The sequence below is a fragment of the Theobroma cacao genome, chromosome 5 (assembly GCF_053813885.1).
Source record: "Theobroma cacao isolate CCN51 chromosome 5, ASM5381388v1, whole genome shotgun sequence".
NCBI classification, from domain to species: Eukaryota; Viridiplantae; Streptophyta; class Magnoliopsida; order Malvales; family Malvaceae; genus Theobroma; species Theobroma cacao.
This window is the reverse complement of record NC_142643.1, coordinates 18,724,244-18,738,582: the sequence shown is the minus strand read 5'-3', so window position 1 is coordinate 18,738,582 and position 14,339 is coordinate 18,724,244. Positions and strand designations below refer to the sequence as shown.

General features: G+C 30.7%; 2 long non-coding RNA genes across 2 annotated transcripts; both read left to right on the top strand.

The window, feature by feature from the left end:
* Window positions 1-365: 365 nt before the first annotated feature.
* Window positions 366-2,275, top strand: LOC148762489 (uncharacterized). Its single transcript, XR_016026461.1, has 3 exons — window positions 366-496; window positions 1,152-1,225; window positions 2,096-2,275. It is a non-coding gene; the product is annotated as an uncharacterized LOC148762489 (long non-coding RNA).
* A 5,220-nt stretch (window positions 2,276-7,495) lies between these two features.
* Window positions 7,496-9,405, top strand: LOC148762488 (uncharacterized). The gene is made up of 3 exons (XR_016026453.1): window positions 7,496-7,626; window positions 8,282-8,355; window positions 9,226-9,405. It is a non-coding gene; the product is annotated as an uncharacterized LOC148762488 (long non-coding RNA).
* Window positions 9,406-14,339: the final 4,934 nt, after the last annotated feature.

Here is a 14,339-nt window from a genome sequence, read left to right as displayed (position 1 = left end):
GTAATTTTGCCACTCGAAATAAAAAATTTAATTTTTGAAAGGATTTTGATCAAATTTAATTATTTGGAGTGTGAAATGAGTATGAGGAGTGCAAATTATGCATTATGGCAAATTTTCAATTTTTGGGGCAAAAATGTAATTTTTGAAAAGTTCGGGGGCAAAAGTGTAATTTTGAAGAATTTGCTCCACCAAAACTTTGGAAAAATCTGGAAATTTCACTTAAGACTTGGATAAGTCAAAGGGAATGCATGGTGGAAAAATTAGGACAAATGGATGGCTAGAAAAAAAATTGAATTAATAAAATATTTAAAATATGAATAAAATAATATTATTTCATTAAACAATAAAAAAGGCATAAAAAAATCAGCCCATAACCCATTCTTCTTCTTCAACATTCGGCCAAGCAAGAAATAAGAGAGAGAAAGGAGAAAATAAAACCCTAGCCAAGAAATTTAAAGGGAAAATAAGTGGAAATTCAAAAATCAAGTGAAAAAAGGTAACATTTCTTAAATTTGTCTTGTGCTTTACCTTTCCCATGCATTTTTCATCATTTTTCATGGTTGAATCATGTGATTTGAGGATGATTTGAATTCTGAAAAATGGGTTAGGAGAGAGAAAGTTATTAGATTAATTTGATTTTGAGCTATGTTAGTGTTTAGTGTTAGTTTAGCATGTTTTTGAGCAAAACAACAAGAAAAATATTTATCTTCTCCATGAATTTCTCTAGGCCGAATCTAGCCAATGGTATGTGAGGATGAGGTTGACTTTATTTTAAGAGAATTGGGTGGAAAAATGATGAATTATGAGGTTGGAAATTAAATGGGAATTTTCGATACAATAAATTGAAATTTTTACCCACTAGGGGTAAAAGCGTAATTTATAGTTCGGACTGATAAATTGGACCAAATTCACAGTCATTGAGGTATTGTGGATATAATTGGATAATTGAAATTGAAATGGATGGAATTGGAGTCGAATTGAGGATTTTAGGAATTTACACCGTGTATAGGCGAGTTAGGTCGGACACCGCAATTAAGCGATTGTCTAGACATTTCAAATCCTATCTAGTGCATACGCATGGATAAGAGCCTGAAATAATTTATGATAAATTGACACAATTTACTGAATTTTGTGTCATGGATTATGGATAGGTGGTGAGTCAATTGTTTCGGGTAAGAGACTGCACCCGAGGGCGGAAGATAGGAGTATTTCTACTCCTAATACTGTGAGTAAACTTATTATCGTCTTAATTATCTAGAGTAGTTTTATACAACTGTGTGATTTTATGAAAAATGGGTTTAAATGGTAAATTGCTATGTTTTAGGAGAAATTGTGATTTTATAAAATGATTTTATAAATTTGCTGAAAAATCGAATACTGGTTTTAAAAATAGAGTAATTGGAGACTGTCTGCTTGTGTTGTAAATTTATGGTTTTAAATTGAATGGCTTATGACAATATATGAGCATGAATGGCTAAATTGATTTTGGTGTCAGAATTATTTGTATTGTGTATTCAGCCTTGAGAGGCTAGATTGCGATAAATTGCCATGTCATGCTAGAATGAATTTTATTAAATTGGTGGAGTATATATTAATTATTTACTGCAGAGGGGGTTCCGTGGACCAGCCTATTAGAGGGGCACGGTAAACTCCATTATATTATTACCTCGAACGGAGAGGCGCGTAGGGTATCTCCTGGGGTAAAGCTTAGGGTTCACTTCACGTTAAACCACCACGTGAAGGGGAACTCAGCCAACGCCAAGGAACGGCTGTATTTTTCTCAAACTAAAAATATATTTTAAGTGTATATGAAATTTTAACAGCCTTGGCGGACTCGGTTGGATGCCCTGCGCAAGGTATCACTGAGTATGAGTTTTGGCACGAGCCAAAGTTTTAAGAAATTCATAAGCCAAGTTGATTGCTCGATTTATATGGATTGATTTTATTTCATTGAAATGAACTGAAAGGTAATGAAATTACAGTATGATGACTTATTTTAATTGTCTCCATTTACTCGGCTTTAGATACTTTAGATGGTATCTGTTTACTCACTGGGATTATAAAATCTCACCCCTTCTTCCTATACATTTTTCAGGCTCAGGACAGTTTGTAGATAGTCGAGTAGGACGAGAACTAAGCTCGGAACTGCATTATAGAAAGTAAGAGTTCACAGTCTTACATCTTCTTGGTCAATTGGAGCCCACGTGTCATTGCAGATCAAAACTTATATTTTGGTTGTCTGTATTTCTATTCATACAATTTTTACTTTACTTTCATGTGCGAAAAATTATTTACGAATATTTCTATAAAAATTTATTTTATGAGAAAATAGAATATTTTATTTATTATTTTTGAATAGTATTAGTTGTCAACAATTTGCTTTCAAATGAACGTTTTAGATACTTAATTGTTTTTAAATCATTAAATATATATTTTCTGCTTACCTACTACATTTTTAGCAAGTTTTGAGATTTTTGACGAAAAATTACGAAAATACCCCTGTGAGCCAAAAAATAATATTTTATTATTCTTATTTAAAATGACTTATGATTTTTTTGAAATGCGAGATTTAATAACTGTTGCTCACCGGGGAGATGCAAAAGTTGATGCTAAGCCTTGCGAGGTTTCAATCGACATTCGGGGTGAAGAATGTCTGTCGAGGCCTCGCGGCGGTTGTCACGGGCCCGATGGGGAGTTTCGGGTCGTGACAATTTTATTGGTATCAGAGCATGGTTTAAAGATCAGATATTTTGATTTTAAAGCTTTGGATTTAAAAGTTTTTGATTTTAAAGTTGTTTTAAGGAATCTACACTGACATTGCGTGGCCCCAAGTCTAGTTAAATTAAGATAAGTTAAGTTAGGTTAGATTGAATAGAATGTATGCATCTTCATATAGAAATCTACCTACTTTTGAGATGCATAAATAATTAAACAATTATTATTTGATTGCATATAGGTTTTGAGGTGCATTGGTGACATACACACCATGTCTAGAAGTGGTGGTAGTCTCGATACCTCTCATAGTGATAGCGAGAGATCTTTAGATTCTACAGCTAGAAGCAAATGGCACCTTGATACAGGTGATTCGGAAGGTGGTCCATCCCGAATTCCTGATAATAGAATTCTTAAGAACTTATCAGAATGGGTTCATAATAAGGGGAGCTTCGAGAGTAGCGAGAATTTTGAAAGTGAGAGTAGCTCCAATACATGGAAAATTGAACAAGATTTCCTTTCGGAACAACCTGGAGAGCACCTTAGAGAATGGACGAGGGAAGAAATTGCAAGGGGATATATTCGTTCTAGGAAGAGCGTGACAGTAGTCCGACACTTTCCACCAGGTTGTGGGAGAAATGTAAGGGGACAACCAGAAAAGGATAAGGAGAAAGTAACAGTGGCAAGTAAACCCTTAGAAAAGTGTCAGGTGTACGACATTTTCCTCCCGGTTGTGGAAGAAATGCTGCAACGGTGAGTGATGAAGAATATAGGAAAATACAACAAGCCTGGATTGAGGAGCAAAGGAAAAAAAAAATCTCAGGAGGAAAACTCGGAAGAGGATCTTTAGGAGGACTCGGAGTAGAATCTTTCGATAAGATCAGATTAAGATGATGATCCCAAGGACATGTAATATTTTCGTAGGATTTTACACTACCTTAACTCTAAGTAGATGTTGTGTAAAAGAGATAATAATTATCTGTACAAAGAAGTAAAAATAGTTTGGCTTTTAAAGTATAGGACTAGAATGTATTATAAAATGGCTATTTAAGTAACTGAAGGTATATGGGAATCTTTAGTATGATAGAGCTAAATTGGTAATATAATTATTGAGGAAGGTTATAGAAGGAAGCAATAAGGTTATAAATGACATTCGGAATGGATAATGTGATTACTTTAATGATTGTAATTTAAGCATGAAGGGGATTATTCAGTGATGTTATGACAATATGAGATGATAGTTGGGCACAAATATAACCCAATAAAGTTAAATTATGGAATATGGGGAATATAAAATTTTGATTCAGTAAGGATTGTGAGAATAAAGTGAGGAGGAAGCCGGGCTATTTTCGTAGTTAATTATACCGAAAGTCAAGAAGATAATTGGATAGGGATGATAATAAATTTGAGGAAAGTTGTAGATAGTAAGCAACTTATGTGTGGAGTGGTATATTTATCATGAATTTATTACACTGTATGGAAAGGATGTTTTGAGGTGGAATTCTATGAATGTTGATAAAAGTCAAAAGATGACATGAGATGGAAGTATTAATCTGGCTTAATGTGTATGATAAGAAAATAGAAGATACCTATACTTATGGACCTCATGATATATATCTAAAAGGGAAACCACTGGTTGAGAATGATTGATGTGGTGACTTTGAATGCAGACAAATAGCTTTGATGAGAAAATTTCTAATAGCTACAGTGCTTCAACATTGACTGTTCAACGCTGTAATGCTTCGAATACCTCACGCCTATGATGCATGAGTAAGATGGGAGTGACACGATAATGAGCTTACAAATTGAATTTTGGTTGTTGGTCATTGTGTTTTGTTATCTGGGAGTCTTAAATATTCTGGAGAATGTTTACCCAAATGAATTGAAAAACTTCTTTATTGCCTTGTATATAGGCATATAATTAAAAGAAAAAAAAAATTAAAAGATTCTTGAGATGAGATACCAAGTAATGAAAGTGTGAAGGAAGAATTACGAGACTGGTATAGAAAATCAGTTTATGTAGAATATCATTATGAGAATTTGTAATATCTGTTTTGATACAGTAAAATGACAAGAGTTAGTAACAACATGAGGCTAATTGTGTGGCACCCTAGAAACCTCTGAAGATGAGTTAAGGTTTGAATGGATGAGTACGTATTTATATACCTTTAAGATTAAGTGTTTTAGGAATACATAAACATCTTTGAGAAGAGATTATAATCATACACAGCAAGTATGAAACGTAAAATTTTTAAAACTTGCTGAGAAGCCTAACGCTAATCACAAGTTAAGGAATCACATGCTGTGAGACATAAGTTTAAGATAGATATTCCCAAGGAAATACTTAAGAGAAGTTTTGCTCTGGATCTCGTTAAAGCAAGCACTAAGTTATGTGTTTATAAAAAGGACGCTGTAAGCTGAGAGTGATATTAGTATTAATATTGAAAAATACTTGAGGAGAATCTAGTTTTAAATTTTACAATTTCAAGTACAATTTATAAATTGGTTAAGGAAGAATGATGTTATGTTCATGTGAAGGAGTGGAACAAAAGATAATAGAAGTTGACCTTGAAAATGAAGTCAGATAATGAAACTTTCCCAATATATTATGGAAATTGGAATTCGAAAATGCTTAAGGCATACATGATTCAAATGGGTTCGAGTCTTCAGTGACAAATCAATATCGTAATGCAAGAAAGATACAAGGTAATATAGAGGCATGAAAGATGATTAAAGACAAAAGGATAACTCTTAGGAATTATGGTATTGCATGAGATGCAATGATCAAGTTGAGATAAATCTTTGAGGCATCAATAAGATTATAAAGCATACACACATAATAGATTATAATTCAATGGAGATGACATTGTGATGAATGATATATAGTATAAGGAAACTCAAACATATGGTTGGAAATGATATGAATGATATGAAGTTATACACAAGTATAATAAGAAGGTTGACATGCACTATAAAAATTATTATATTGAAACTAGGATTGGGATACAGATGAATAAAGGGGGAATGTAGTCCAAGGCATGTGAACACATGGATTCTTATATATAAAGAGAGATGTTGACATTTGAAAATGCATGTATCTATGTATATATGAAATTGATAATTTTATTAACTAAAGTGAAGAATGGTTATCAGTAATTGGGAGATTTTGAAATAGTGTCCAGAGAGGTCAGTGAGCTAAAGTGTTAACGAACATGCAATGAACGATTAAAGTTATGAGTGACTTTGAAGGTAAACCTTGAATTGTTTAAGTTCTTAATGGAACTCTATTAAAGGAAGTGTATAGACCAGTATAAGATGGATGAATCAAGGTTGAGAAATTTGGTACGGAGCGGATTAATAAAACGATGATTAGGTATACATAAGTAAGTATGATATGTGATCGAAATCAGTATAATTGAGGTGAAGTTATGGTTCAAATTTAAAAATGGTGATAAAGGCATGCTTAGTCTCTCGATATAAGAGATCATGGTTGTGAAAAGTATTACTGATCCAGTTCCAAAGGATGATAAGTGCCATAAATAAAGCATTTAATTGAATTGAAGGTGAACGAGGTGAATAAACTGAATGTCCCTATAGAAGAAACAAGGAGTAGGATCATAGAAGGAGATTGATAACGCAACATCGACGAAAATTCGAGGACGAATTCTATTTAAGTGGGGGAGATTGAAATACCCCATACTTTGATATGGTAATAAATAAAGTTGATTGAATGCAAATTGAGGTCAATTAAAATGTTTAAAAGTGATAAAAGACGAAAGGAGTAGTTTAGGATAAAATATTTTGCAAGTGAGAAAATAACAATAAAATAATAATAATTTTATTAGAGGAGAATTTGTGAGATAAAAGGCAATTCAGAAGTGAAGTGAGGCATAATAAGGTATTTCAAGTACCAAGGAGACAAGATAAAATTTTTAAAATATTAATATTTAACCGGATGTCGAAATCAGTCAAGAAGAAGGATCATATGGTGGATCCAAGTGGGGGAGAATATGACAAGCGACACTCTATAAAAATATTTGTCATGACATACACGTGATGGATAGCATGTTTGCATGCTAAGAGAGTCCCGAAAAAAATTTACAAAAGTCGGTATTGTACCTAGAGGTACAATAAAGTTGAGTTAAACCTCGAACTAGATCAAATAGAGAATTTACGATGAAATTAAGAATTTTAAAGTCCCAGAATGGTTTAATATGGTGATTCGAAGTTCGAGGATCAATTTGAAGACAAACCGAACTTTTCGCTATCTAGGGGCAAAATGGTCATTTGCCACCTAAGGACAAAATGATAATTTTTAGAAAAGATTTTTGGCCCCATTTGACTTATTGGAGTAAGATTTGAGGTTTAGAAGTGAAAAATTTTAATTTCGGTATAATTTGGAGTAAAAGGGTAAAATGGTAATTTTGCCACTCGAAATAAAAAATTTAATTTTTGAAAGGATTTTGATCAAATTTAATTATTTGGAGTGTGAAATGAGTATGAGGAGTGCAAATTATGCATTATGGCAAATTTTCAATTTTTGGGGCAAAAATGTAATTTTTGAAAAGTTCGGGGGCAAAAGTGTAATTTTGAAGAATTTGCTCCACCAAAACTTTGGAAAAATCTGGAAATTTCACTTAAGACTTGGATAAGTCAAAGGGAATGCATGGTGGAAAAATTAGGACAAATGGATGGCTAGAAAAAAAATTGAATTAATAAAATATTTAAAATATGAATAAAATAATATTATTTCATTAAACAATAAAAAAGGCATAAAAAAATCAGCCCATAACCCATTCTTCTTCTTCAACATTCGGCCAAGCAAGAAATAAGAGAGAGAAAGGAGAAAATAAAACCCTAGCCAAGAAATTTAAAGGGAAAATAAGTGGAAATTCAAAAATCAAGTGAAAAAAGGTAACATTTCTTAAATTTGTCTTGTGCTTTACCTTTCCCATGCATTTTTCATCATTTTTCATGGTTGAATCATGTGATTTGAGGATGATTTGAATTCTGAAAAATGGGTTAGGAGAGAGAAAGTTATTAGATTAATTTGATTTTGAGCTATGTTAGTGTTTAGTGTTAGTTTAGCATGTTTTTGAGCAAAACAACAAGAAAAATATTTATCTTCTCCATGAATTTCTCTAGGCCGAATCTAGCCAATGGTATGTGAGGATGAGGTTGACTTTATTTTAAGAGAATTGGGTGGAAAAATGATGAATTATGAGGTTGGAAATTAAATGGGAATTTTCGATACAATAAATTGAAATTTTTACCCACTAGGGGTAAAAGCGTAATTTATAGTTCGGACTGATAAATTGGACCAAATTCACAGTCATTGAGGTATTGTGGATATAATTGGATAATTGAAATTGAAATGGATGGAATTGGAGTCGAATTGAGGATTTTAGGAATTTACACCGTGTATAGGCGAGTTAGGTCGGACACCGCAATTAAGCGATTGTCTAGACATTTCAAATCCTATCTAGTGCATACGCATGGATAAGAGCCTGAAATAATTTATGATAAATTGACACAATTTACTGAATTTTGTGTCATGGATTATGGATAGGTGGTGAGTCAATTGTTTCGGGTAAGAGACTGCACCCGAGGGCGGAAGATAGGAGTATTTCTACTCCTAATACTGTGAGTAAACTTATTATCGTCTTAATTATCTAGAGTAGTTTTATACAACTGTGTGATTTTATGAAAAATGGGTTTAAATGGTAAATTGCTATGTTTTAGGAGAAATTGTGATTTTATAAAATGATTTTATAAATTTGCTGAAAAATCGAATACTGGTTTTAAAAATAGAGTAATTGGAGACTGTCTGCTTGTGTTGTAAATTTATGGTTTTAAATTGAATGGCTTATGACAATATATGAGCATGAATGGCTAAATTGATTTTGGTGTCAGAATTATTTGTATTGTGTATTCAGCCTTGAGAGGCTAGATTGCGATAAATTGCCATGTCATGCTAGAATGAATTTTATTAAATTGGTGGAGTATATATTAATTATTTACTGCAGAGGGGGTTCCGTGGACCAGCCTATTAGAGGGGCACGGTAAACTCCATTATATTATTACCTCGAACGGAGAGGCGCGTAGGGTATCTCCTGGGGTAAAGCTTAGGGTTCACTTCACGTTAAACCACCACGTGAAGGGGAACTCAGCCAACGCCAAGGAACGGCTGTATTTTTCTCAAACTAAAAATATATTTTAAGTGTATATGAAATTTTAACAGCCTTGGCGGACTCGGTTGGATGCCCTGCGCAAGGTATCACTGAGTATGAGTTTTGGCACGAGCCAAAGTTTTAAGAAATTCATAAGCCAAGTTGATTGCTCGATTTATATGGATTGATTTTATTTCATTGAAATGAACTGAAAGGTAATGAAATTACAGTATGATGACTTATTTTAATTGTCTCCATTTACTCGGCTTTAGATACTTTAGATGGTATCTGTTTACTCACTGGGATTATAAAATCTCACCCCTTCTTCCTATACATTTTTCAGGCTCAGGACAGTTTGTAGATAGTCGAGTAGGACGAGAACTAAGCTCGGAACTGCATTATAGAAAGTAAGAGTTCACAGTCTTACATCTTCTTGGTCAATTGGAGCCCACGTGTCATTGCAGATCAAAACTTATATTTTGGTTGTCTGTATTTCTATTCATACAATTTTTACTTTACTTTCATGTGCGAAAAATTATTTACGAATATTTCTATAAAAATTTATTTTATGAGAAAATAGAATATTTTATTTATTATTTTTGAATAGTATTAGTTGTCAACAATTTGCTTTCAAATGAACGTTTTAGATACTTAATTGTTTTTAAATCATTAAATATATATTTTCTGCTTACCTACTACATTTTTAGCAAGTTTTGAGATTTTTGACGAAAAATTACGAAAATACCCCTGTGAGCCAAAAAATAATATTTTATTGTTCTTATTTAAAATGACTTATGATTTTTTTGAAATGCGAGATTTAATAACTGTTGCTCACCGGGGAGATGCAAAAGTTGATGCTAAGCCTTGCGAGGTTTCAATCGACATTCGGGGTGAAGAATGTCTGTCGAGGCCTCGCGGCGGTTGTCACGGGCCCGATGGGGAGTTTCGGGTCGTGACACAAAAACCATTCATTGAGAAGAAAACTTCTTTTATAGTCACTTATGCCTTCAAAAGCTTTATTTCTTTTTTTCAATGATTATATAATCTTATAACTTATTTTAAGTTGAATTGTTTAACATTTTGGCTTAAAACAGATTATAATTGAATGTTTACCTAGAGAAACGTGAAGGAAAAAGCATTCATTCAGAAGAAAACTTCTTTTATAGTCACTTATGCCTTCAAAAGTTTTATTTCTTTTTTTCAATGATTATATAATCTTATAACTTATTTTAAGTTGAATTTTTTTACATTTTGGGTTAAAACAGATTATAATTGAATGTTTACCTCGAGAAACATGATGCAAAAACCATTCATTGAGAAGAAAACTTCTTTTATAGTCACTTATGCCTTCAAAAGCTTTATTTCTCCCTTTAAATGATTATATAATCTTATAACTTATTTTAAGTTGAATTTTTTTACATTTTGGGTTAAAACAGATTATAATTGAATGTTTACCTTGGGAAACGTGAAGCAAAAACCATTCATTGAGAAGAAAACTTCTTTTATAGTCACTTATGCCTTCAAAAGCTTTATTTCTCCCTTTAAATGATTATATAATCTTATAACTTATTTTAAGTTGAATTTTTTTACATTTTGGGTTAAAACAGATTATAATTGAATGTTTACCTCGAGAAACGTGATGTAAAAACGATTCATTGAGAAGAAAACTTCTTTTATAGTCACTTATGCCTTCAAAAGCTTTGTTTATGCCTTTAAATGATCATATAATCTCATAATTGATTTTAAGTTGAATTTTTTTTACATTTTGGGTTAAAACAGATTATAATTAAATGTTTACCTCGGGAAACGTGAAGCAAAAACCATTCATTGAGAAGAAAACTTCTTTTATAGTCACTTATGCCTTCAAAAGCTTTATTTCTCCCTTTAAATGATCATATAATCTCATAATTGATTTTAAGTTGAATTTTTTTTACATTTTGGGTTAAAACAGATTATAATTGAATGTTTACCTCGGGAAACGTGAAGCAAAAACCATTCATTGAGAAGAAAACTTCTTTTATAGTCACTTATGCCTTCAAAAGCTTTATTTCTCCCTTTAAATGATTATATAATCTTATAATTGATTTTAAGTTGAATTTTTTTTACATTTTGGGGTAAAACTGATTATAATTGAATGTTTACCTTGGGAAACGTGAAGGAAAAAGCATTCATTGAGAAGAAAACTTCTTTTATAGTCACTTATGCCTTCAAAAGCTTTATTTCTCCCTTTAAATGATTATATAATCTTATAACTTATTTTAAGTTGAATTTTTTTTACATTTTGGGTTAAAACAGATTATAATTGAATGTTTACCTCGGGAAACGTGAAGCAAAAACCATTCATTGAGAAGAAAACTTCTTTTATAGTCACTTATGCCTTCAAAAGCTTTATTTCTTTTTTTAAATGATTATATAATCTTAGAACTTATTTTAAGTTGACTTTTTTTATATTTTGGGTTAAAACAGATTATAATTGAATGTTTACCTCGAGAAACGTGATGCAAAAACCATTCATTGAGAAGAAAACTTCTTTATAGTCACTTATGCCTTCAAAAGCTTTATTTCTTTTTTTCAATGATTATATAATCTTATAACTTATTTTAAGTTGAATTGTTTAACATTTTGGGTTAAAACAGATTATAATTGAATGTTTACCTCGAGAAACGTGATGCAAAAACCATTCATTGAGAAGAAAACTTCTTTTATAGTCACTTATGCCTTCAAAAGCTTTATTTCTCCCTTTAAATGATTATATAATCTTATAACTTATTTTAAGTTGAATTTTTTTACATTTTGGGTTAAAACAGATTATAATTGAATGTTTACCTTGGGAAACGTGAAGCAAAAACCATTCATTGAGAAGAAAACTTCTTTTATAGTCACTTATGCCTTCAAAAGCTTTATTTCTCCCTTTAAATGATTATATAATCTTATAACTTATTTTAAGTTGAATTTTTTTACGTTTTGGGTTAAAACAGATTATAATTGAATGTTTACCTCAGGAAACGTGATGCAAAAACCATTCATTGAGAAGAAAACTTCTTTTATAGTCACTTATGCCTTCAAAAGCTTTATTTATGCCTTTAAATGATCATATAATCTCATAATTGATTTTAAGTTGAATTTTTTTTACATTTTGGGTTAAAACATATTATAATTGAATGTTTACCTCGGGAAACGTGAAGCAAAAACCATTCATTGAGAAGAAAACTTCTTTTATAGTCACTTATGCCTTCAAAAGCTTTATTTCTCCCTTTAAATGATTATATAATCTTATAATTGATTTTAAGTTGAATTTTTTTTACATTTTGGGGTAAAACAAATTATAATTGAATGTTTACCTCAGGAAACGTGATGCAAAAACCATTCATTGAGAAGAAAACTTCTTTTATAGTCTCTTATGCCTTCAAAAGCTTTATTTATGCCTTTAAATGATCATATAATCTCATAATTGATTTTAAGTTGAATTTTTTTTACATTTTGGGTTAAAACAGATTATAATTGAATGTTTACCTCGGGAAATGTGAAGCAAAAACCATTCATTGAGAAGAAAACTTCTTTTATAGTCACTTATGCCTTCAAAAGCTTTATTTCTCCCTTTAAATGATTATATAATCTTATAACTTATTTTAAGTTGAATTTTTTTTACATTTTGGGGTAAAACAGATTATAATTGAATGTTTACCTTGGAAAACGTGAAGGAAAAAGCATTCATTCAGAAGAAAACTTCTTTTATAGTCACTTATGCCTTCAAAAGCTTTATTTCACCCTTTAAATGATTATATAATCTTATAACTTATTTTAAGTGTAATTTTTTTTACATTTTGGGTAAAAAAGATTATAATTGAATGTTTACCTCGGGAAACGTGAAGCAAAAACCATTCATTGAGAAGAAAACTTCTTTTATAGTCACTTATGCCTTCAAAAGCTTTATTTCTTTTTTTAAATGATTATATAATCTTAGAACTTATTTTAAGTTGAATTTTTTTACATTTTGGGTTAAAACAGATTATAATTGAATGTTTACCTCGAGAAACGTGATGCAAAAACCATTCATTAAGAAGAAAACTTCTTTTATAGTCACTTATACCTTCAAAAGCTTTATTTCTTTTTTTCAATGATTATATAATCTTATAACTTATTTTAAGTTGAATTGTTTTACATTTTGGGTTAAAATAGATTATAATTGAATGTTTACCTCGAGAAACGTGATGCAAAAACCATTCATTGAGAAGAAAACTTTTTTTATAGTCACTTATGCCTTCAAAAGCTTTATTTCTCCCTTTAAATGATTATATAATCTTATAATTGATTTTAAGTTGAATTTTTTTTACATTTTGGGGTAAAACAGATTATAATTGAATGTTTACCTTGGGAAACGTGAAGGAAAAAGCATTCATTGAGAAGAAAACTTCTTTTATAGTCACTTATGCCTTCAAAAGCTTTATTTCTCCCTTTAAATGATTATATAATCTTATAACTTATTTTAAGTTGAATTTTTTTTACATTTTGGGTTAAAACAGATTATAATTGAATGTTTACCTCGGGAAACGTGAAGCAAAAACCATTCATTGAGAAGAAAACTTCTTTTATAGTCACTTATGCCTTCAAAAGCTTTATTTCTTTTTTTAAAGGATTATATAATCTTAGAACTTATTTTAAGTTGAATTTTTTTACATTTTGGGTTAAAACAGATTATAATTGAATGTTTACCTCGAGAAACGTGATGCAAAAACCACTCATTGAGAAGAAAACTTCTTTTATAGTCACTTATGCCTTCAAAAGCTTTATTTCTCCTTTTAAATGATTATATAATCTTATAACTTATTTTAAGTTGATTTTTTTTACATTTTGGGTTAAAACAGATTATAATTGAATGTTGACCGTGGGAAACGTGAAGGAAAAAGCATTCATTGAGAAGAAAACTTCTTTTATAGTCACTTATGCCTTCAAAAGCTTTATTTCTTTTTTTCAATGATTATATAATCTTATAACTTATTTTAAGTTGAATTGTTTAACATTTTGGGTTAAAACAGATTATAATTGAATGTTTACCTCGAGAAACGTGATGCAAAAACCATTCATTGAGAAGAAAACTTTTTTTATAGTCACTTATGCCTTCAAAAGCTTTATTTCTCCCTTTAAATGATTATATAATCTTATAATTGATTTTAAGTTGAATTTTTTTTACATTTTGGGGTAAAACAGATTATAATTGAATGTTTACCTTGGGAAACGTGAAGGAAAAAGCATTCATTCAGAAGAAAACTTCTTTTATAGTCACTTATGCCTTCAAAAGCTTTATTTCCTTTTTTCAATGATTATATAATCTTATAACTTATTTTAAGTTGAATTGTTTAACATTTTGGGTTAAAACAGATTATAATTGAATGTTTACCTCGAGAAACGTGATGCAAAAACCATTCATTGAGAAGAAAACTTCTTTTATAGTCACTT